This window comes from Mobula birostris, chromosome 30 (assembly GCF_030028105.1).
Source record: "Mobula birostris isolate sMobBir1 chromosome 30, sMobBir1.hap1, whole genome shotgun sequence".
Classification (NCBI taxonomy): Eukaryota; Metazoa; Chordata; class Chondrichthyes; order Myliobatiformes; family Myliobatidae; genus Mobula; species Mobula birostris.
In genome coordinates this window covers 33,939,338-33,963,342 of record NC_092399.1, presented here as the reverse complement: position 1 = coordinate 33,963,342, position 24,005 = coordinate 33,939,338, and the positions used below count along the sequence as shown (strand labels likewise).

General features: G+C 48.4%; 1 protein-coding gene and 1 long non-coding RNA gene across 2 annotated transcripts in view; one reads left to right on the top strand and one right to left on the bottom strand.

Moving 5' to 3' along the window:
• LOC140190473 (potassium voltage-gated channel subfamily KQT member 4) overlaps window positions 1-24,005 on the top strand; it is a 140,132-nt gene that overhangs the window by 9,816 nt on the left and 106,311 nt on the right. The window lies entirely within an intron of this gene.
• On the bottom strand, window positions 9,015-16,925 carry LOC140190608 (uncharacterized). The gene is made up of 3 exons (XR_011883648.1): window positions 16,774-16,925; window positions 10,312-10,355; window positions 9,015-9,130 (listed from the first exon to the last, which is right to left on the bottom strand). It is a non-coding gene; the product is annotated as an uncharacterized lncRNA (long non-coding RNA).

Here is a 24,005-nt window from a genome sequence, read left to right as displayed (position 1 = left end):
CCCTCTCTCCTCACTCTCTCCCCGCTCACCATCTCCCTCCCCCTCTCTCCCCACTCACCATCTCCCTCTCCCTCTCTCCCCACTCTCTTTTCCTCTCACCATCTCCCTCCCTCTCTCTCCCCACACTCCTTTCCACTCACCATCTCCCTCCCCCTCTCTCCCCACTCTCTTTTCCGCTCACCATCTCTCCCCACCTCTCTCCCCGCTCACCATCTCTCCCCCCGTCTCCCCGCTCACCATCTCTCCCCCTCTCTCCCTAGCTCACCAACTCCCTCCCCCTCTCTCCTCACTCTCTCCCTGCTTACCATCTCCCTCCCCCTCTTCCCGCTCTCCATCTCCCTCCCCCTCTCTCCCCGCTCACCATCTCCCTCCCCCTCTCTCCCCACTCTCTCCCCGCTCACCATCTCCCTCCCCCTCTCTCCCCGCTTACCATCTCCCTCCCCCAATCTCCCCAGCTCACCATCTCCCTCCCCCTCTCTCCCCGCTCACCATCTCTCTCCCCCTCTCTCCTCACTCTCTCCCCACTCACCATCTCCCTCTCCCTCTCTCCCCACTCTCTTTTCCTCTCACCATCTCCCTCCCTCTCTCTCCCCACTCTCCTTTCCGCTCACCATCTCCCTCCCCCTCTCCCCACTCTCTTTTCCGCTCACCATCTCTCCCCACCTCTCTCCCCGCTCACCATCTCTCCCCCCTGTCTCCCCGCTCACCATCTCTCCCCACCTCTCCCTAGCTCACCAACTCCCTCCCCCTCTTTCCTCACTCTCTCCCCGCTTACCATCTCCCTCCCCCTCTCCCCGCTCTCCATCTCCCTCCCCCTCTCTCCCCGCTCACCATCTCCCTCCCCCTCTCTCCCCGCTCACCATCTCCCTCCCCCAATTTCCCCAGCTCACCATCTCCCTCCCCCTCTCTCCCCGCTCACCATCTCTCTCCCCCTCTCTCCTCACTCTCTCCCCGCTCACCATCTCCCTCCCCCTCTCTCCCCGCTCACCATCTCTCTCCCCCTCTCTCCTCACTCTCTCCCCACTCACCATCTCCCTCTCCCTCTCTCCCCACTCTCTTTTCCTCTCACCATCTCCCTCCCCCTCTCTCCCCACTCTCTTTTCTGCTCACCATCTCTCCCCACCTCTCTCCCCGCTCACCATCTCTCCCCCCTGTCTCCCTGCTCACCATCTCTCCCCCTCTCTCCCCGCTCACCATCTCCCTCCCCCTCTCCCCGCTTTCCATCTCCCTCCTCCTCTCTCCCCACTCTCTCCCTGCTCACCATCTCCCTCCCCCTCTCTCCCCGCTCACCATCTCCCTCCCCCTCTCTCCCCACTCACCATCTCCCTCCCCCTCTCTCCCCAGCTCACCATCTCCCTCCCCCTCTCTCCCCAGCTCTCCATCTCCCTCCCCATCTCTCTCCAGCTCACCATCTCCCTCCCCCTCTCTCCCCAGCTCACCATCTCCCTCCCCCTCTCTCCCCAGCTCACCATCTCCCTCCCCCTCTCTCCCCGCTCACCATCTCCCTCCCCCTCTCTCCCCGCTCACCATCTCTCCCCCTCTCCCCGCTCACCATCTCTCTCCCTCTCTCTCCCCACTCTCTCCCCGCTCACCATCTCTCTCCCTCTCTCTCCCCCTCTCTCCCCACTCACCATCTCTCTCCCCCTCTCTCCCCACTCTCTCCCCGCTCACCATCTCTCTCCCTGTCTCTCCCCCTCTCTTCCCGCTCACCATCTCTCTCCCCCTCTCTCCCCAGCTCACCCTCTCTCTCCCCCTCTCTCCTCACTCTCTCCCCGCTCACCATCTCCCTCCCCCTCTCTCCCCGTTCACCATCTCTCTCCCCCTCTCTCCTCACTCTCTCCCCACTCACCATCTCCCTCTCCCTCTCTCCCCACTCTCTTTTCCTCTCACCATCTCCCTCCCCTTCTCTCCCCACTCTCCTTTCCGCTCACCATCTCCCTCCCCCTCTCTCCCCACTCTCTTTTCCACTCACCATCTCTCCCCAACTCTCTCCCCGCTCACCATCTCTCCCCCCTGTCTCCCCGCTCACCATCTCTCCCCCTCTCTCCCTAGCTCACCAACTCCCTCCCCCTCTCTCCCCACTCTCTCCCCGCTCACCATCTCCCTCCCCCTCTCTCCCCGCTCACCATCTCCCTCCCCCAATCTCCCCAGCTCACCATCTCCCTCCCCCTTTCTCCCCGCTCACCATCTCTCTCCCCCCTCTCCTCACTCTCTCCCCGCTCACCATCTCTCCCCCCTCTCCCCGCTCACCATCTCTCTCCCTCTCTCTCCCCACTCTTTCCCCGCTCACCATCTCTCTCCCTCTCTCTCCCCCTCTCTCCCCACTCACCATCTCTCTCCCCCTCTCTCCCCACTCTCTCCCCGCTCACCATCTCTCTCCCTCTCTCTCCCCCTCTCTCCCCGCTCACCATCTCTCTCCCCCTCTCTCCCCAGCTCACCCTCTCTCTCCCCCTCTCTCCCCGCTCACCATCTCCCTCCCCCCCTTCTCCCCGCTCACCATCTCCCTCCCCCTCTCTCCCCGCTCACCATCTCTCTCCCTCTCTCTCCCCCTCTCTCCCCGCTCACCATCTCCCTCCCCCCCTTCTCCCCGCTCACCATCTCCCTCCCCCTCTCTCTCCCCACTCTCTCCCAGCTCACCCTCTCTCTCCCCCTCTCTCCCCGCTCACCATCTCTCTCCCCCTCTCTCCCCGCTCACCATCTCTCTCCCCCTCTCTCCCCGCTCACCATCTCTCTCCCTCTCTCTCCCCCTCTCTCCCCGCTCACCATCTTTCTCCCCCTCTCTCCCCAGCTCATCCTCTCTCTCCCCCTCTCTCCCCGCTCACCATCTCCCTCCCCCCCCTTCTCCCCGCTCACCATCTCCCTCCCCCTCTCTCCCCACTCTCTCCCCGCTCACCATCTCTCTCCCTCTCTCTCCCCCTCTCTCCCCGCTCACCATCTCCCTCCCCCTCTCTCCCCAGTCTCTCCCCGCTCACCATCTCTCTCCCCCTCTCTCCCCGCTCACCATCTCCCTCCCCCCCCTTCTCCCCGCTCACCATCTCCCTCCCCCTCTCTCCCCCATGGTTCATCATCGGTTTCTTATGTTCTCCTTCGTTTTCACCCGGTCATCTCCTTCTACCTCTCCCCGATCTTCACCTGCTCTATATTCACTCGCGCCTCTCTCCCCCGCCCCCTTTCTCTTTAACCGAAACTTTCACTTTCCTCGTGTGTTGGCTCTTTACTTCCCACCCTGCTACACTGAACCTATTTGGGCTGTTCAGTCGGGAAGGTTGGCAAGGTCCCCCTGAGGGTACACGGGAGCGAGCCCGTTCTCTCCTTGCACCGGGCTCCCGGGACCAGCTCGGTGCCTGGCCCGCGCCGCCCTCTTTCCGGGGCTGAGCTCTGCATTAATTTCACCCCGCCCCCGACTTTGGTGCGGATGCTTGCGAAGTCTCAGGAAATCTCCTCACTGGACACGCAGCGAGAGCGAGAATGTCTGCACATAATAGCCAGGACGTGAGCATGGCGATCCCGGGCTGCTAATCGCTGCCTGAAAGTTCTCGCCCCGTCCCATATCCCTAGTCATTGCCGGCGTGTTTGCCGAGCGCATTGTCCACCGGCGGGATAAGATCCGCTATTCTCTAACAAACACAGCTTAGTCATCGACCAGCTATGAAGGACACCACAGCAGAGTCATAAACATGATATAAAAGTTGATAACAATTGCTGATCGTAATTGGAACTCCCACATTGTAAAAGGACAGTGTGATATTCCCAGTCAATTTGTACGTGAGCAGAAGTTCCTGTTCAGGAAAATTTCCTGAACCAATATATAGAGGTCCGACTAGAGAGACAACAATGTTGAATCTCCTGCTGGGTAACAAGACGAGGCAGGTGTGTAGGGAGCAGTTTGGATCTCCCGATCATAATTGCATTGGCTTCAGTACCTGTGGAATTACGGAGAAGTATAGGCCTGGTCCTCAGGTTGAGATTCTAAACTGGAGAAAGGCCCATTTTAATGGCACCAGAAAGGATCCCGCCAGTGTGGATTGGGCCGGGTTGTTTTCTGGCAAAGGCTTGTTTGGTAAGTGGGAGGCTTTGGGAAGTGTAGGATTGAGAGGCCAGAGTTTGTATGTCACTGTTAGAATGAAGGGCAAGGCCAACAGGTTTAGGGAACCTGCATTGTTGAGAGATACTGGGGCGTAAAGAAGGTGCATCATAAGCATTGTCAGCAAGCAACAAATGAGGTGCTTGTGGAATATAAGGAGTGCAAGAGAACCCTTGAGAAGAAATTCAGGATGCTTACAAGAAGACGTGCCGTTGCTCTGGCAGACAAAGTGAAGGAGACTCTCAAGGGCTTTTACAGATATTTAAGGGGAAAAGGAAAGCAAAGGACAAAATTGTTCCTCTTGAAGATCAGCGTGGGGTTGTGGACAATCACATGGATTTTTTTGCGTAAACACAAGGAATTTAACCTGATGTCAAGAACATTGACTTCTCTAACTTCCGCTAATGCCCCACCTCCCCCTCGTACCCCATCCGTTATTTACTTATATACACACATTCTTTCTCTCTCTCTCCTTTTTCTCCCTCTGACTATACCCCTTGCCCATCCTCTGGGTTCCCCGCCCCCCCCCTTGTCTTTCTCCCCGGACCTCCTGTCCCATGATCCTCTCATATCCCCTTTGCCAATCACCTGTCCAGCTCTTGGCTCCATCCCTCCCCCTCCTGTCTTCTCCTATCATTTTGGATCTCCCCCTCCCCCTCCCACTTTCAAATCTCTTACTAACTCTTCCTTCAGTTAGTCCTGACGAAGGGTCTCGGCCCGAAACGTCGACTGTAACTCTTCCTAGAGATGCTGCCTGGCCTGCTGCATTCACCAGCAACTTTGATGTGTGTTGCTTGGATTTTTTTTGCAACTGTATTTAGTTGGGAAATGAACACAGATTCTGGAGAACCGAAGGGAAGCAGTAGTAAGGTCATAGACTGTATCCCACTCACAGAAGAGGAGGTGCTTGCTATCTTGAGACAAATTGGGGTGGATAACTCCACAGGACCTGAAAAGGTGTGCCCTTGGATGTTGTGGTAGGCTACTGCAGAAATCGGGGCCCAACAGAGGTATTTAAAACATCCTTAACCGTGCATGAGGTGCTGGAGGATTGGAGAATAACTAATATTGTTCTGTTGTTTAAGAAAACCGCGGAGAATAATCCAGAAAATTATAGGCCGGTGAGCCTGACATCAGTGGTGTGTAAATTATTGGAAGGTGTTCTAAGGGACTGGATGTATAAATAATTGGATGGACAGGACCTGATTCGGGATAGTCAACATAGTTTTGTGCATGGTAGGGTGAATCTAACTATGGAGGTTATCAGGAAAGCTGATGAAGGAAAGGCAGTAGATGTTGACTACACGGACTTTAGCAAGGTTTTTGACAAAGACCGGCATGAGAGCTTGGTCCAGCCACTTGGCATTCAGGATGAAGTAATAAACTCAGTTCAATATTGGCTTCACGGGAGAACCCAGAGAGTGGTGGGAGATGTTTGTCATCTATATCAATGATCTGGCATATATGGCATTGTGGAGGGAGGAGAAGATGGCGCGACGCAGGGCGCGCGGCCGTTCCGAATGAATATCATATATGTTAACTAGGGGGCTGTGCACAATCCGGATTTGATGGAGACAGCCGTGAGAAACGCGGAGGAACACCTGGAGGAACTTCTGAAATGCCCGCTTCGCTGCCGCTGCTACTGTGCGATCGAGAATCTCCGGAGATGAAGGCCCCAAATCTTCGGCTTTATGTATCGCCTGTTGCCGGGCCGGGGTTGAAGCGCTCGGCAGAGATGGTGCTCGGTGCTTGGTGTCGGAGAGCTGGTCGGAGGCTCGGAGTTTTCGGATGGACTCGGAGTTGGACTGTGGTCGGATGCTTCCAGGATGCTGCATCGGCAAGTTTGCGGCGCTGGAGGTTCACCATCTGTGTGAGATGATGGGACTTTCGAGAGACTTTGAGACTTTTACCATGCCATGGTCTGTTCTTATCAAATTACGGTATTGCTTTGCACTGTTGTAACTATATGTTATAATTATGTGGTTTTTGTTAGTTTTTAAGTCGGTTTGTCATGTTATGATATCATTCTGGAAAAACATTGCATCATTTCTTAATGCATGCATTACTAAATGACAATAAAAGAGAACTGCATGTCCTCATAATCTAATAATTTAATAACGTGGTAGAGTGGATCAGAAAATTTGCAAGATCAGGGGCATAGTGGACCGTGAGGAAGGCTATCAAAGCTTGCAGTGGGATGTGGACCAGCTGGAAAAATGAGTTGATAAATGGCCAATTGAATTTAATGCAGGCAAGTGTGAAGTGTTGCACTTTGGGAGGACTTACACAGTGAATGGCAGAGTACGGAGCAGTGCAGTAGAAGAAAGGGAAATGAGAGTACAGATCCATTATTCCTCGAAAGTGGCGTCACAGATAGAGAGAGCTTTCATCACATTGGCCTTCAGAAATCAACGTACTGAGTACAGGAGTTGGGATGTAGTGCTGCAGATATATAAAGCGCTGGTGAGACTGCGCTTGGAGTATTATGGGCAGTTTTACCTATAGGAAACTATCAATAAGTTTGACGGAGCATGGAGAAAAATTATCAGATGGTGCCAAAACTTGACAACTTGAGTTATCAGGAAAGACTGAATACGTATGGGCTTTGTTCCCTCAAGTTTAGGAGAATGAGAGGAATGCAAACACGCTTTTACCACTGAGTTTGGGAGAAACAAGAACTACAGGCCATGGGTAAAGGCCATGTGAAAAATGAAATGTTTAAGGGGAATGGGGGCGGGGGGGCTTCACTCAGAGGGGTGGTGAGATTGTGGTTTGAGCTACCAGTGGAAATGGTGAAAGTGTGTTTGATTTCAACATTTAAGAGAAGCATGGTTAAGTACATGGATGGAAGTGATATGGAGGGCTATGGTCTAGGTGCAGGTTGATGGGACGAGGCAGAGTAGCAGTTCTGTTTGGATTCTAAATTCAGTTGTTTTGAGTTATTTAAAATGCTGTTTGTTCACAGGTGGTGGATAAGACCTTATTCGTTAAAATAATTATTAATTGTGTTTTGAATCTTACTGGTAAATTAGTTTAATATTGTCACATGTATCAAGGTACAGGGAAAAGCTTTTCTTGCATACCGTTCAGACACGACATTGAGGTAGTACAGGGGAAAACAGTAGCAGAATGCAGAATGAGTGTCACAGTTACAGAGAAAGTGAAGTGCAGGCAGGAAATAAGATGTAAGGTTATAATGAGGTAGATTGTGAAGTCAAGAGTCCCTTCCTGAAGTCAATGACCAACTCTTTTGACTGTTGGCATTGAGGGAAAGATTATTGTCAGGACGCCATAATATTAAGCTCTCGTCCTCCAGCTCACCCTCATTTGAGGTCCTGTTCAGAGTGCTCTTTTTGTCCTGTGGCAGTCTGAGCCTGAAGGTCTGGTAGACCTATCTGTGTCTCAGTTCTGCCTCTTTCACATGGTTCTTCAAAGCTTGCCTGTCTTGAAGGTTTGACCAAGCTTCGGGCAATGTAGAACATATGGAACAGAGAAAGTATTGCATGGGAATCACAATGTTCGTGCTAAACTCATTAAGCAAATGACACTTAACTAAACTCATCCCTTCTGCCTGCACATGGCCAACGCCCCTCCATTCTCGGCACATCCTCTTGCTAGTCTAAGGGCTCCAGAAATGCCTCTATTGTATTTGCCCCCACCATTACCACGGGAACATACTGCAGGCCCTCACCGAAGGCTGGCAGGTGTTGACCATGGCTGTTGCGTCTCAGTTGTGCAGGTGATACGCAAGCCTAGGCAGTATGAAATGGAGGACAAGCTGTTGCCCATCGAGCAGCTCCCCCTCTCCGCACAGCGGATCAATCGAACGGAATGGCTGTGACCGATACAGTTTGGCACCAGTGCATCACAGGAGCCGCCAGTCAGAGTTGAACTCAGCGTATGACTGCCTTAGGGACTCTGGCTTTCGATTTTCCTTGGGGTTTACTCCTGAGGCCTTCCTCATGAGTGAGTATAGCCACAAGGCAGCAGAGGTCTGAGGTCAGTCTTCCTTCTCTTGCATGAGCTGCCAACCATGGCTGACAAACCCCATCTGTTTGAAGCGACTGGTTTTAAGGCACCGGTAACCTGACTTTACCCTTTCTCCTGTCAGTAGAAACAGTTCTGCTGGGCTTCGTAGCTAAGCCGCTTCCGAAGGCCAGGAGCTGGATCTGGTTGTTAGAGACGTATACCATTGGGAGTATCTAATAGGTAGTGGGAACTTATCCCCACTTCCACCCAAGGCTATAATAACATTAAGGTACCAAGCACCTACCTGTCAAACGCCCTACTAAAGTCCATATAGACAACATCCACCGTTCTACCTTCATCACCTCCTCAAAAAAGTCCATCAAGCAGGTAAGATGTGAACTGGCCTGCACAAAGCTCATCTCCAGTCCAGTCATGCCTTTTCAAAGGTGTGTAAATCCTATCCCCAAGAACCTTCATCAGTAGCTTCCCTACCACTGGGTCTACAATTTCCAGAATTCTCCGTATTTCCCTGCTTGAGCCATCTATATTAATACCCTCTTGCTGTCTGGCCCTGGGACGTTGCTGGGAATGTTACTGCAAGGAAGCTGCTGACTGGCACAGTAGCATAGATGTTATCATGACGCTTTACAGTGCCTGTGACCTGTGTTCAATTTCCACTAGTGTCTGTAAGGAATTTGTACATTCCCCCTGTGGCTGCCCAGGTTTCCTCCGGGTGCTCTGGTTTCCTCCCACATTCCAATGACATACATAGCAGGTTATTCGGTCTCATAGCTGTTACTGGGTGGCATGGGCTCATTGGACTAGAAGGGCCTGTTACCCTGCTGTAAAATTAAATCTATGTCATTCTGAGGGTCACCACTTCAGCTGCTTCTAAAACAAACAGGGTTTCTACTTAATAAATATACAACCGGGACCAACTGGTTTACCTTGAAGTAAAAATGACGACCTTCAGAGATGTGCATCACATGGCTGACTTAATGTTTGTAATTTTGCAGGCAGAAAATTAATCCATAAATTAAAGAAGAAGAAAAGGCAGGAGGTACGTAGCAGGTCAGGCTGTGGAGAGAAAAGCATTGCAAGCTTAATCTGGTGTGAGGTCACTGATCCAAGATCTAAACCACTTTCCTCCTCCTGACCTAACCCGCTGAGAATTTACAACATTTTCTGCTTCTACTACAAGCTCTGCAATATTTTGCTTTGGTGACTTGAACCATCTCCTCATTTCGGGAAGTATCTCTGGGACGCGTTCACTGACTGCAAAGCCCTCCCCGAGTACGTGGCCCTGCAGCGTGCCCATTCCACCTGCCCGCTGCAAAGTCTCTGAATACATGGCAACTAGAACGTGGGCCCAAGCATAGCTGCCAAGTGTATTCTCACCCCTTGATAATGACCAATATATCTCTCCTTCTCCTGTGCACACTGGCCACACAAGGCCCAGCAGTACAAGCAGAATGGGAGAGGGTAAAGTTGAGACTCATAGCTTCAAACAACATGGAAACCAGCCAACCAGCTGTGTGGTAACCGGAATCTCAGGAGCAGAAGGCCCCAAATCCTCGGCTTTGCTTGTTTCAGCAGCCGGGGCTAGGTTGAAGGCGCTCAGCAGAGGATGGCGCTTGGGAGGCTGTATCGGAGGGACTGGTCGGAGGCTCGAAATTTTCAGACGGACGGACTCAGTGCTGGCTGCGGTCGGCTGCTTCCAAGGCATCGGCAAGTTGACGGTGCCTGGAGGTTTATGGCAGGGAGTTTCTCCCATTTGCCGCCTGCTATCGGGGATTTGGGGACTTTGAGACTTTTTTTTACCATGCCCATGGTTTGTTCTTCATCAAATTATGGTATTGCTTTGCACTGCTGTAACTATATGTTATAATTATGTGGTTCTGTCAGTGCTAGTCTTTGGTTTGTCCTGTTTTCTGTGATATCACTCCGGAGAAACATTGTATCATTTCTTAATGCATGTATGCATTTCTAAATGACAATAAAAGAGGACTGAGTGTTCTCATAATCTATCAAAGTTCCCATCCAAATTAGTTCCATTTCCTATACTTGGCTTTCCCATCTACGTATCTCTTGGGAGAAACTCAAGGAGTATCGGGCAGACTCAGGGTTTCTGAAGCGGAGGAGAAGTTATGGCGACAAGATGAAATTTGATTATTACATAGAACACTGAGATTTTTCGAAGTGGAGTTTATTGTCATATGCACAAGCACACGTAGGCACAGGGGCAATGAAAAACTTACTTGCAGTAGCATCACGGGCACACGGATCAGATAAGCAGCATTCACTAGAAAACATAAGTTAACGTAAATTATATATTTTTATGAGAAAGAGCACACTTAGTGCACAATAAAACAAAGTCCATTTTAGTGCAAAGTGGTGGTGTTGCTAAAGCGTAGGGCATAGGATTAGGATTTTGCAGGGTGGTTCAAGAACTGAATGGTTGCAGGGAAGTAGATGTTCCTGACTCTGCTGGCCTGAGACCTCATAAAGACAAAAGAACTCGACAGAACAGGCAGCATCTATGGAGAGGCTTTTCTCTTCACAGCCTGCCCTGCCACGCTTTGGGCCAAGAGCTTTTATTAGGGGACTTAGGCTCCTGTACCTTCTGCCCGAAGATAACTGCAAGAAGATGGCAAGGACCACGTGGTGGGGGGTTTTGATGAAGGATGTTCTACACCCGTTATATTAATCTCTTGCCACAGTGGCTGTATCTTATCCATGAGAACTATAAATAAGTGCTTTAGAAGACGATCCGAAGAAAAACAACAGAGGGACTGTGAACAAAAGCAGCAGTGGGAGATGCTGGAAACATGCAGGCTGAGGAAAACATTCTGTGTGAGGCTTATTCTCACGATCCTAAGGGGCATCACCACACTGGGCAGTAAGTCACCCTCTGCCTATGTAGGGGCTTGTAGCTCTGAAGTACGTGAGCTGGAATCTTGTCTGATTGCCAATTATGGAGAAAGATTGTAAAATAAGGCTGTGAATCTGTGCCTTCATGTGACCTTAGACGACCATCTCTATATTAGTAATTTCATTGGCTCTATAATTTCCTTATAATGAAGCTGATGGCTAATTATTGTATGTTTCCTTAGTTAAATTCAGTAAGATGTCCTATGGTGTATGATGGTTACAAGCTGCCTAGTACAATGTTTGGCAATCTCTCTCAATGAGCTCTCGGTATGACTAAGAAAGCATACAGTGCTTTGGCGTGGGATTGAGATTAGGAGCTGAGAGGTAATGTTGCAGATATATAGGACCCTGGTTAGACCTCATAGAGTACTGTGCTCAGTTCTGGTCGCCTTACTATAGAAAGGATGTGGAAACCATAGAAGGAGTGTAGAGGAGATTTACAGGGACGTTTTCCGGATTGGGGAGCATGCCTTATGAGAATAGGTTGCATGAACTTGGCCCTTTTTCCTTGGAGCGACTGAGGATGAGAGGTGACCTGATAGAGGTGTGTAAGATGGTGAGAGGCATTGATCGTGTGGATAGTCAGAGGCTTTTTCCCAGGGCCAGCACGAGAGGGCACAGTTTTAGGGTGCTTAGAATTAGGTACAGAGGAGATGTCAGGGGTAAGTTTTTTACGCAGAGAGTGGTGAGTGCGTGGAATGGGCTGCCGGCGACGGTAGTGGAGGTGGATACGATAGGGTCTTTTAAGAGACTCCTGGATAGGTACAAGGAGCTCAGAAAAATAGAGGGCTATGGGTAACCCCAGGTAATTCCTCAGGTAAGTACATGTTCCGCACAGCTTTGTGGGCCGAAGGGCCTGTATTGTGCTGTAGGTTTTCTATGTTTCTACGTTTTAACTGGTACTCAGTCGAAATAGTGACAAGGAAGGAATCAGGTAGTTTTCTGAATTTGGTTCAGCATAGAGGACCTTTTGTGTCTATAAGACATATTCATCCATTCTGGGGATGTGTGATGGAACTGTATAATTAACAAACTAATTGGTAAAGCTGAATTTAGTAAAGGCTTGGAAATGATAGTCCTGCTCAGGAGAGCTGACCAGTGACGGGAGGCAGAGAGACTTGAGTCTTACTGCTTACTGTACAGGGTATCATATAACGGTGTATAGAGTGCCAAGTCTGCAATAGCAAGCTTGCCTCTAGTCCTTGCTACTTGGGTGACACCCCTTTTCATATTCTGAGCTTTGTTTGTCCTGTATTTGTACACAAGTAAAGCAGAAAATGGCAATGAATTAGCTGGGTAAGAGTGTGAGTATTGATCAGCAAGGGAACTAGGATTTTGGGTGTGAACTCAACTTTACCACGAATATAAATTGATCTTTACTGTGCCTACTCAATGATTCGGAAATTAAAGAAATCTCTTGCACAGTACCGCGAGCAGAGTTACTTCCTCACAGTTCCAGTGACCCACCTTTGATCCTGACCTCAAGTCCTGTTGGTATGGAGTTTGCACACCTTCCGCGTTCCTTCATGGGAACAACTGGAAGTTGTTAGCTTAGATTTTCAGGGGCTTTGACACAGTGCTGAAAATGAGGCTGCTGAATAAGATAAGAGCGCATGGTATTATGGGACAGGTAATAGCATGGAGAGAAGATTGGCTGACTGGCAGGAATAAAGGGGTCAATTCTGGTTGGCTGTCTGTGAATAGTGGTGTGCCACAGTGGTCAGTGTTGGGACGACTTCTTTTCACGTTATATGTTAATAACGCTGATGAAGAAATTGATAGCTCTGTGGCCAGATTTGTGGATGATACTAAGATAGTTGGAAGGACATAGTGTTGAAGAAGCAGGGTGTCTGCAGAAGGACTTAGACAGATTGGGGGAATGGACGAAGAAGTGGAAATGGAATATCTTGCAGGGACATGTATGACCATGCACATTAGCAGAAGGAATAAAGGCCTGGAGTGTTTTGTAAATGGGGGAAATTTTAGAAAATAGAGGTGCAGAGGGACTTGGGAGACCTCGTGCAGGATTCTCTGAAGGTAAAGAGAGTGGTGCGTGTGCGGAACAAACTGCCAGTGAAGGTGGTAGAGGCAGATACAATAGGGTGTTTTAAGAGACTCTTAGATAGGTACATGGAGCTTAGAAAAATAGAGGGCTATGTGGAAGGGAAATTCTAGGCAGTTTCTAGAGTAGGTTACATGGTCGGCACAACATTGTGGGCCGAAGGGCCTGTAACGTGCTGTAGATTTCTATGTTAAACTTGTAGGTTAAGTCAGTGATAAGGAAGGCGATGCATTGTTACCGTTCACTTTGAGAGGGCTGGAATGCTAAAGGAGGGGTGTGTAATGCTGAGGCTTTATAAGGCATTGGTCAGACCACGTATTGTGAGCAGTTTTGGGCCCTTTATGGAGGGAGTCCAGAGGAGATTCACAAGAATGATTCCAGGAATGAAAGGGTTAACAAATGAGGGACGTTTGATGGCTCTAGGCTTGTATTTGCTGGAGTTTTGAAGAATGAAGGTGATCTCACTGATATCTAAGGTCTGGATAGAGTGGATGTGGAGGGGATGTTTTCTATAGTGTGGGATGTAGGACAAGAAGGCACATTCTCAGAACAGAGGGACATCCATTTAGAACAGAGATGCGGAGGAATTTCTTTAGCCATTGGGTAGTGAATCTGTGGAATTCTTTGCCACAGACAGCTGTGTAGGCCAAGTCATTGGGTATATTTAAGGTCGAGTTGACAGGTTCTTCATTATTCAGGCATCAAGGTTACGGGGAGAAGGCAGGAGAATGAAGTTGACATGGATAATGAATCAGTCATGACAGAATGGTGGAGCAGACTCGATGGGCCCAAAACCATAATTCTGCTCTTGGCTCACATGGTCCTATAACAACTAGATTGTACAAGCCCATAATATCGCATTGGATGTCTACCTCAAAGACCAGTGCTGACCCCTCCCCCACCCCATCCCACTCCCGCAGTACTACACTGCAGATGTCCAAAGTTGTTGGAGTTGTCAATATTGTGGAGTGTTGCCGTGGGTTACAATGGGACATTGACAAGATGCCGAGCCTGGGTGAGAAGTGGCGGAGGGAGATCAACCCAGGAAAGTGTGTACAGTCTCACTTTGGAGGGTTGAATTTGAAAGCAGAATGCAGGGTTAGTGGCAGGAATCTTAGCAATGAGGAGGAGCAGAAGGATACTGGGGTTCATACCCAAAGGCCCAAGATGAATGACCCTGTTCGCATGTCCAACCATGTCACACACACACACACACACACACACACACACACACACACACACACACACACACACACACACACAAGTTGTGCATTGTCCTCCAAAGGAAAGCAGTCGCAGTGGCCTCCCACCCAGTTGTGAATCAATCTCCCAGAGGTGGACAATAAAACAAGCAGATCGATGGATTTAAGGTATAAGTCGGTGAGGCTTCTGAATGAGCGGTAACAGAGGAATGAAGAAGATGGGTAAATTTTATACAAAACATTATAAGACTATAAGACATAGGAGCAGAATTAGGCCATTTTGGCTCATTGAGTCCGCTCCACCATTCAATCATGGCTGACCCTCTTTTCCCCTCCTCAGCCCCACTCCCCAGCCTTCTCCCTGTAACCTTTGATGCCATCCCCAATCAAGAACTTATCAATCTCTGCCTTCAGTACACCCAACGACCTGGCCTCCACAGCTGCCCATGGCAATAAATTCCACAAATTCACCACCCTTTGGCTAAAGAAGTTTCTCCGCATCTGTTTTGAAAGGGGCCCCTCTATCCTGAGACTGTGCCCTCTTGTCCTAGACTCTCCCACCATGGGAAACATCCTTTCCACATCTACTCTGTCTAGGCCTTTCAACATTCAAAAGGTTTCAATGAGATCTCCCCCTCATCCTTCTAAGTTCCAACAAGTACAGACCCAGAGCCATCATATTCCTCGTATGGTAACCTTTTCACACCTGGAATCATTCTTGTGAAACTTCTCTGGACTCTCTCCAATGCCAGCACATCTTTTCTAAGATGAGGAGCCCAAAATTGTGCACAATACTCACCAGTGCCTTATAAAGCCTCAGCATCACAGCCCTGCTCTTGTATTCTGGAAATGAATGCTAACATTGCATATGCCTTCCTCACCACCAACTCTACCTGCAAGTTAGCCATCAGGATGTTCTGCACAAGGTCTCCCAAGTCCCTCTGCATCTCAGATTCCTGGATTTTCTCCGTGTTTAGAAAATAGTCTGTACATTAATTTCTACTACCAAAGTGCATAACCGTGCATTTTTCAGCATTGTATTTCATTTGGCACTTTCTTGCCCATTCTCCTAAACTGTCTAAGTCCTTCTGCATTTTACCTGTTTCCTCAATGCTATCTACCCCTCCACCAATCTTCATATCATCTGCAAACCTGGCAACAAAGCCATCTATTCCATCATCAAAATCATTAATATACAGCATAAAAAGAAGCGGTCCCATCACCGACCCCTGCAGAACACCACTAGTCACAGGCAGCCAACCAGAAAAGGAACCTTTTATTCCCACTCGCTGCCTCCTACCAATCAATCAATGCTCTAACCATATTAGTAACTTTCCTGTAATACCATGGGCTCTTAACTTGTTAAGCAGCCTCATGTGCGGCACCTTGTCAAAGGCATTCTGAAAGTCCAAATATGCAACATCCACTGCATCCCTTTATCTATCCTACTTGTAATCTCCTCAAAGAATTCCAACAGGTTCGTCAGGCAGGATTTTCCATGAAGGAAACCATGCTGACTTTGTACTATCTTGTCCTGTGTCACCAACTACTCCATCACCTCATCCTTAATAATTGACTCTAACGTCTTCCCAATCACTGAGGTCATGCTAACTGGTCTATAATTTCCTTTCTGCTGCCTTCTTCCTTTCTTAAAGAGTGTGGTGACATTTGTTATTTTCTAGTCCTCTGGTACCATGCCAGAGTCCAATGATTTCTGAAAGATCATTGCTAATGCCACCATAATCTCTTTAACGCTACCTCTTTCAGAACCCAAGGGTGCAGTTCATCTGGTCCGTGTGACTTATGTACCTTTAAGTCTTTCAGCTTTTTGAGCACCTTCCCTCTTATAATAGCAACTGCACCTGCTTCACTTCCTTCACACACTACAACATCAGGCACACTGCTGGTGTCTTTGACAGTGAAGACTGATGCAAAATACTCATTTAGTTCATCTGCCGTCTCCTTGTCCCCTGTTATTATTTCTCCAGCCTCATTTTTGTTATAATCTAGATTGTGAGTGCTTAGATGAGAGGATGGAAAGTTGCCTAAAATTTCCTCTGGGGCCTTGGGATCTGGACCTTTCACCTTCCCCTGGGCTCCAGCGAATGTAACGTTGCCAGCTTAGCTTCCAATGTTCCTATCCAGGAGTGGATTCCAATCCCACTGCCTGCCAACCCAAAAAGGGAAACAAATGGCTTGTGCTCATTTAGCAGTCTGAATGACCTCGGGGACACTCGGCGATGAAAGAAGAACTTTCCGAAGAATTTTTAATGTTGTAACGCAGGGAACACTTTGGTCGGTTTACATTCAGTAAACCCCTATCATTGCATATAATAAAGATCAGAAATGCATTCTAGTGACGCCCCTTGAAGGGGGAGAACTCCTAAACCTAGCCAGTTAAAGCCTGAAGAGAATGCCTGAGAAGGCTGGGGGGTGGTGCTAAATTTTGTTCCTTGTTACTGGACACTTGAAACGCTGGTAAGGTAACAAGTTGCTTCCCAGAGTTTGTGAAGAGGACACAGTACCTGCCAGTCGTGTCAATTCAGTTCCACCCATGTCTTGCAGCCATGCACGTGAGGTTAAAGGATTCCACTTTATCTCCGGAAGTCCTGACGAAGGGTCTCGGCCCAAAACGTCGACTGTTTACTCTTTTCCATGGATGCTGCCTGACCTTCTGAGTTCCTCCAGCATTTTGTGTGCGTTACTTATCTCCAGATAGTTGGTGCAAAAATGATTTATGAGTCAGTAGGTCAGTCTGATGCAAGTTCTCTATTTATGGAGCTCATTCATAATTTAGTTTGAGTTTAAGAACAGAACTTGTTTTTGTTACTGGAAGGGATAATGAACCAGGAAATGACGGAAGTTAACTGTTCCCTCTCTTTTAAGATTGCCCAATGTTGGTGATTACTCATCATGTCTAGCTGTTTCGATGTCCACACTTGGTTTGCCACATCCTAGAGGTCCAGGGAACAAAACAACTCTCTTACTTGGCCCTAGATTTTAATATTAGCTAGTTTATCCTATTTGAATTTTAGTGATCAGTAGATTCAAAGTTCAAACTAAATATTACTATCTAAGTACATGCATGTCACCACGTACAACCCTGAGATTCATTTTTCTGTTGGCATAGTCAGCGAACCTATAGAAAGATCAACCGGAGAGCAGAAGACAACAAATTGTGCAAATGCAAATATAAATAAATAACAATAAATGACGAGAACATGAAATAGCAAGATAAAGAGAGATCATTGGTTGTGGTAACATCTGAATGGATGGGCAAGTGAGTGTAGTTATCCCCTTTTGTTCAGGAGCCTGACGGTTGAGGGGTAGTAACTGTTCTTGGAGCTGGTGGTGTGAGTCCTGAGACTCTTGTACTTTCCTCCTGATGAAGGCAGCAAGAAAAGGGCATGGCCTGGGCAGAGAGGATCTCTGATCTCTGGGTGGTGGTTCACACAAAAACTAAGTTGACCAACAGGAACCTAACAGACTGGCTAATCATGAACATCAATATCTTTAACTTCTGGTAATTTCTCTTCACCTCCACTTCTCTCCTTTCCCATTTCACATTCTGGCTCCCCTCTTACTCTTCCTCCTGTCTTCTGCCCTGCCCATCACCTCCCTCTGGTTCTCCATCTCCTTCATTTTCTCTAATGGTCCACTCTTCTCTCCTACCAGATTGAAGATTGAGGATTCAAGATTGTTTAGTATAATTTCCAGTACACAGTGTAAAGGAGAACAAGTTAATTGTTACTCAGATCCAATACAGCACAACAAAACACACCAAGATAAAGAACACAATAATTAAAAAAAAAACACAATAAATACATAAGGTAGCTTATTGTTTGTCCATCATGCAACAATAAAAACTACTCTCGTCATCTGCGATTTGTAGGTGCTGGACTGGTCTGTGGCTGCGGAGGCCTACCCATGCTCAAATTTCTTTGGCAGTATCACTGCTATAATTGTCCTTTTTGCCTCATGTGTCACTGCCCCCTTATGGAGGGAGGAGTGCCACTCAACCATATCCCTGTGATATGTTACCGTGTGCCTGGGTTGGTGCCAAAGACTTTTATAGCAAAGTTTTCAGGATGCCTTTATAGCATTTCCTTTGGGTCCATGGGAACGCGTTCTTTTCTGTAGTTCACTGTAAAGCAGTTTCTGAGGCAGCCTATGGTCTGGCATATGAGCTACATGGCCTGCCCAGTGTAACAGGGACTGTATCAGGATAGCGTAGATACTGGGCAGGCCCACCTTGGGAAGTGCTTCATTGTCGGGGATCCTGTCTTCTCACTTGATGTTGGAGGCACTTTCTGAAGGCAGACCGTGTGCAAATGGTTTAGTGTCTTGGCATGTACAGTGTTGGTACAGTGTCCATGCTTCTCAGCTGTAAAGCAGATTGGGAAGGACTATGGCCCTGTACACCTTCAGCTTTGTCTGGAGACTTGTGCCTCTGCATCTCAGAGCTCGGTACAAAGTCTGCCCAATGCTACGCTTGCTTTGGCGATCCTGGCTTTTATTTCATCATCATTGACGATGTTCTGGGACAGTGTGCTGCCAAGATATGTGAACCTGTTCACCGGGCCGAGTCTTTGACCATTGATTGTAACATTTGGCTCAGCGTATGATTTCCTGGAACTGGCTGATGCACGGCTTCAGTCTTCTTGGTGTCGATGATACACACATCAGCAAACTTGTCGACTCAGCACTGCATATCATCTTTTGAACCAGCATTGAGGGCACTTTCATCAGCAAAAAGGAAGTCTCTGATGCTATCTGCCATAACCTTGGGTTTTGCTTGGTGCCTCCTGAGGTTGAACAATTTCCCATCATTGTGGAATCTGATGCCAAAGCCCACATCGCCATCTCTGAAGACAACAGAAAACTGAATAGCTTGGCTCCACAACGCAGCCTTGCTTGATCCCATTTAAGTCAGGGAAAAGCTTGGATCGTCTCGCCATTGTCCTGAACTCTCACGCGCATGCCATCATGGAATTGTGGCACCGTGGTGACGAATTTCCGTGGGCATCCGTAATTGGCCATGATCTTCCACAGACCCTCCCTGCTAACAGCGTCAAAGCCCTTCATCAAATTAACACAGCGTTTGCCCCTGACGTTTCTCTTGCAGCAAACACCATGTTGGTAGTCCCATGCTCTTTCCAGAATCCACACTAGCTCTCTGGTAGGAGTCCCTGGTCGAGATGTGATATGTGGTGGTCGAGAAGAATCTTGGTGAAGACCTTGGCTGCAGTAGCCGGCATGTGTGTTCCCTGATAGTTATTACTGGTTGCTGGTTTCCCTGTTGTTTGTGCAGATGGATGAAGGGAGCATTTTTAAATTGCTGTGGAGTTGTCTCTTGCTGCCACATGATTTGGAAGAGCTGCACCACCTTCCTTGTAGGCCTCAGCTGGTGTTGCGTCTGATCCAAGCTCTTTGCCACTAGAGAGCTGATATATCAGTTTCTGGGCCTATCCTGTGCTTCACTGACAGGTACATGGGGCAGGCAAACAATGGCTTCATCACTTAGAGACGAAGGACGATACAGATATTCTTAAAGTGCTCAGCTCACCAATGAAGAATGTTCTCTCTGTCCATGATCAGCATGTTCCCATCAGCACTAAGGAGAGCGGATGATCCAGATGATGTGGGGCCATGGACTTTTTTTTAGTACAGCGTAGAAGTTCTTAAAATCTTGCCTATCTGCATACACCTGCATCTCATCAGCTTTATTGCTCAGCCAGGAATCCTGCACCTCTCACAGCTGGTGTTGTCCTATGTTTCTGAAGGCATCCTTCTTTGAAATGGACAGGGTCACTGAGGAAAGCCTTGAGGAGACTATGTTTCTCATTCAGCGGTTGTTTGACGTTGAGGCAGCTTTCATCAAAGCAGCCCGTATACTTTCTGGTAGCAGGCCCCAGGATCTGTGAAGCAGTGTCGTAGACCAGCACTTGGTTAACCAAGCGGTTTTCACATTCCGATTGTCCAGAGGGATGGAGTTCAAGTGGTCTTCCAGAGTGTCAACAGAAGACTGCTTTATGTTGCTGCTGTTCAGTTATCTTGTGGCTTTCTTTCCTTGTGGGCATCTCTTGGGCTGGATGTGGACGTTCAGTTTACGATGAGGTGGTGGTCTGTCCAGCATTCAGCACCGCATGTCAATTTTGTCACCCTTGCGTCCTGCCTGCCTCTCTTCCTGACGATGCTGTTGTCAATTAGAAACCAGTGCTTAGAGGGGGGAACGCATCTGCAAAGTTCTGTTGTGGCAGGGAAGGTGGAAGACGGTGTTGAAGACCAACAATTCATGTTCGACACGTATCTGGACTGGTAGGAGACTGTTGCTGTTGCAGTAGTCAACACCATATTTTCCAACGACTCCATCCCAGGAGATGCTGTCAGGGCCCACTCTTGTATTGAAGTCACCAAGGATGACCACTTTGGGACTAGTAGCAACAATTGAGTTCATTTTTTCATTGAACTTGTCCTTGACATCATCTGGGTTGCTCATGGTTGGGGGTGGGGGAGGGGAGGTAAGTGCTTCCTATCATGTGATGGGAGAGTTTCATAGTCATGGAACTGGTAATCCGCACCCTTTGGAGGTCCAGCAAACTTGCCAGCGACCTCCATCTTCTCAGTCTGAAATGTTGATGCTCTAGCGTTCTGTGTTAGTTGCTCTGGATTTCCAGCATGTGCAGAATCTCTTAAGATAGGCTAATTAGTGTCAGTGTAGTTCTTGAGTTGTGACCAAACACGGGGAAGGAGGTTCAGAGAAGGATGCTCAGTGCCCTTCATGGGTAAAATGGGACCCCAACGCTATTAGATATATATATGAACCAATGAGGATATTGGTCTGTGTTCGTGAGCCTCCAGGTCAAGCAGATGTGCCCCTTTTCCTTGAAACCAAAAATCTGAGTGCTCCTGGTGTGTCTGAGAGGCGCAGTCCATTCCGAGGACATGGGACATTGAGAGCAGGAGTGAGAGGGGACGAGCTGAGCGAAGGCTGAGTGTACTGCTACATGCATAGTTCCAAGTGTTGCAATTTCTGCAGCAGGACTGCTGGCAGTGCCCACACACTACCGAGGAATTGTGTACAGCACAACATGGTAAAACACACACAGAATTAGGGGGAGAATAAAACAAAGACACTTGTTTCTCTAGTGCCTTTCATGACCCTAGTTGTGACCGGTGAAGTACTTTTGATGTGGAGTCATTGAATCTTCGCTCTCTTACGCCATCGAGAGACCATTTGGTGCATCGAGTCTAAGCTGGTTCTTAGTAGAGGAATCTCATTGGTCCCATTGACTGCCCTTTCCCCATGGCTTTACAAATTGTTCTCTCTTATGTGCCCATCCAATTCCCATTGTTTCTATTACTTCTACAGGCAGAGAATCTCACAGCTCTGGATATCAAAGTTTGGCCTCACATCCTACTTTGTATGTCCTGTGTGGAAAGTTTCAAACCTGTGCCTTCTGGTTGTCGTTTTCCCTTGTTACCACTCCTAAACCAGCCCAGACCTTGTACACTTCAATTTAGCCTCCCCTGAATCTTCTTATCTCTTAGGGAAGCAGCTCCAACTTCTCCAGTCCAACCTTGTGTCTGAAACCTCTCATCTCTGGAACCACTCCAGTAAACCTTTCCTACACTCTCAGAGACCCTTGAGGCCTCTCAGAAGAATGCTGACAAGGATGGAATGCAGCATTCTGGTTGTGACCCAGCTAGTGTTCACACACCTTCAACATAAACTCCCTGTTTTTGTATCTGGGCAAGAGGTGGGGTTGTAAATCCCTGGACCTTGCTTTACTAATCATTCTCTAAACATGCCAGCCATGTGCATGTATACCCAGACCCCTCTCTGACATTTCATTATTATTGTCCTCCTTGCCCTCATGTCACTAATCCTTCCATCTCACCCTTGTCTGCCTCTTCAGTCAACTTTATGGTATGAATGTTGATTTCTCAAACTCCTGCCATCTCCCATTTCTCTCTCTTTCAGTTCCCCATTCTAGTTCCTTTTTTAACTTCTCTTCTAGTGCCCTTTCTTCCTTCCCTTTCACCCCTGGTTCCTCTCCTCTCCTATCAAATTCCTTCTTCTTCCACCCTTTACCTCTTCCACCCATCACGACTCAACTTCTCCCTTCATTCCACTCACCTACCCTCTCCCTCACCAGATCTCACCTATCACCTGCCAGCTGTACTCCTCCCCACCCTCACCTCTGGCTTCTTCCGCCTTCATTTCCGGTCCCGAAGGGTGTCGGCCCAAAATATCAAACGTTTATTCCCCTCCGTAGATGCTGCCTGACCTGTTGAGTTCCCCAAGCACTTTGTGTGTATTGCCTCCTCAGTCAGCCTTGGTATTCTTCCCGTGGCTTGTCACAGGAACACCACCATCTGACGTCCTCAAGCCTGAGCCATGGCTCTTCACTCCTGCTCTCTGCCTTCTGCACAAGCCGACTTCCTCTCCATCCCACCAAAGACCGCTTGATTTGACGAGGATTGCAGTGTAAAGGTCAGGATGTCTGTCTGCAATCAGGAACACGTAACACCATCTCTAGACTACCGCAGATAGTTCAATTCTCTTATTTAAGGCGCAATCACTGGAGAGAGTTGAGAGAAGGGTCATGAGGGTAGTTCAGTGGGCAGAGGGATTTCCTCAGACACAGAGGTAAAACATGATATTGTGCCGACCCGCTAAACTAATCCAAGATCAATCTAACCCTTACCACCCTTCCATTTTCCTGTCACCCACGTGCCTATCTTAAAGAGTCTCTGAATTGTTTCCCTTATGAGGGAGGCACTCATTGGTGATGTATCAAAACGAGAGTGATGTTTATGAAGCATGTAAACATACTAGAAAGCTGCAGAGGGTAAATGCTGGAGGGTAGTTTCTCTCATCGAATGCTGAGGAGCAGAGGGCATTGTTTCAGAGTAAGGTTAAGAGGGGGAAGAATTTGAACATCTTTGAACTTTTTGATGAATGAGTTCTTGGAATTTTTTGCCCCAGAAAGCTGTGGAGGCTGAATTCTCAACCGGTAAGGGGGAGTCCAGAATTCTGGGGAGCAGGCAGGAAAGTAGGCGAGGATTGTATCACAGTCTTCATACTTCATACTTTGTTGTCGCCAAACAATTGGCACTATGGCGTACAATCATCACGGCGATATTTGATTCTGCTCTTCGTACTCCCTGGAGTATAAATCAATAGTTAATATTAAAAATTTAAATTATAATTCATAAATAGAAAATAGAAAAGGAAAAGTAAGGTAGTGCAAAAAAACCAAGAGGCAGGTCTGGATATTTGGAGGGTATGGCCCAGATCCGGGTCAGGATCCGTTCAGCAGTCTTATCACAGTTGGAAAGAAGCTGTTCCCAAATCTGGCTGTACGAGTCTTCAAGCATCACAGTCTGGTACGGAAACTCCAGTGGCCGTAAACGGAAAAGACTACAAGAGGTAGTAGATACAGTTCAGTCCATCACAGGAAAAGCCCTCCCTGCCAGAGAGCACATCTGTGAGGAGTGCTGCCACAGGAAAGCGTCATCAAAGGCCCCCACCATCCAGTCCAAGCTCTCTTCTTGCTGCTGCCATCGGGGGGGGGGGGGGGTACAGGAGCCTCAGGTCCCACGCCACCAGGTTCAGAAACAGTTATGACCCTCCAACCATCAGCTCCTGAAACATTCTCCTCAACACTGAACTGGTTCCACAACCCATGGACTCACTTTCAAGGGGCTTCTACAACTCACATTCTGGAGCAATAGATATTATTTATTTGTT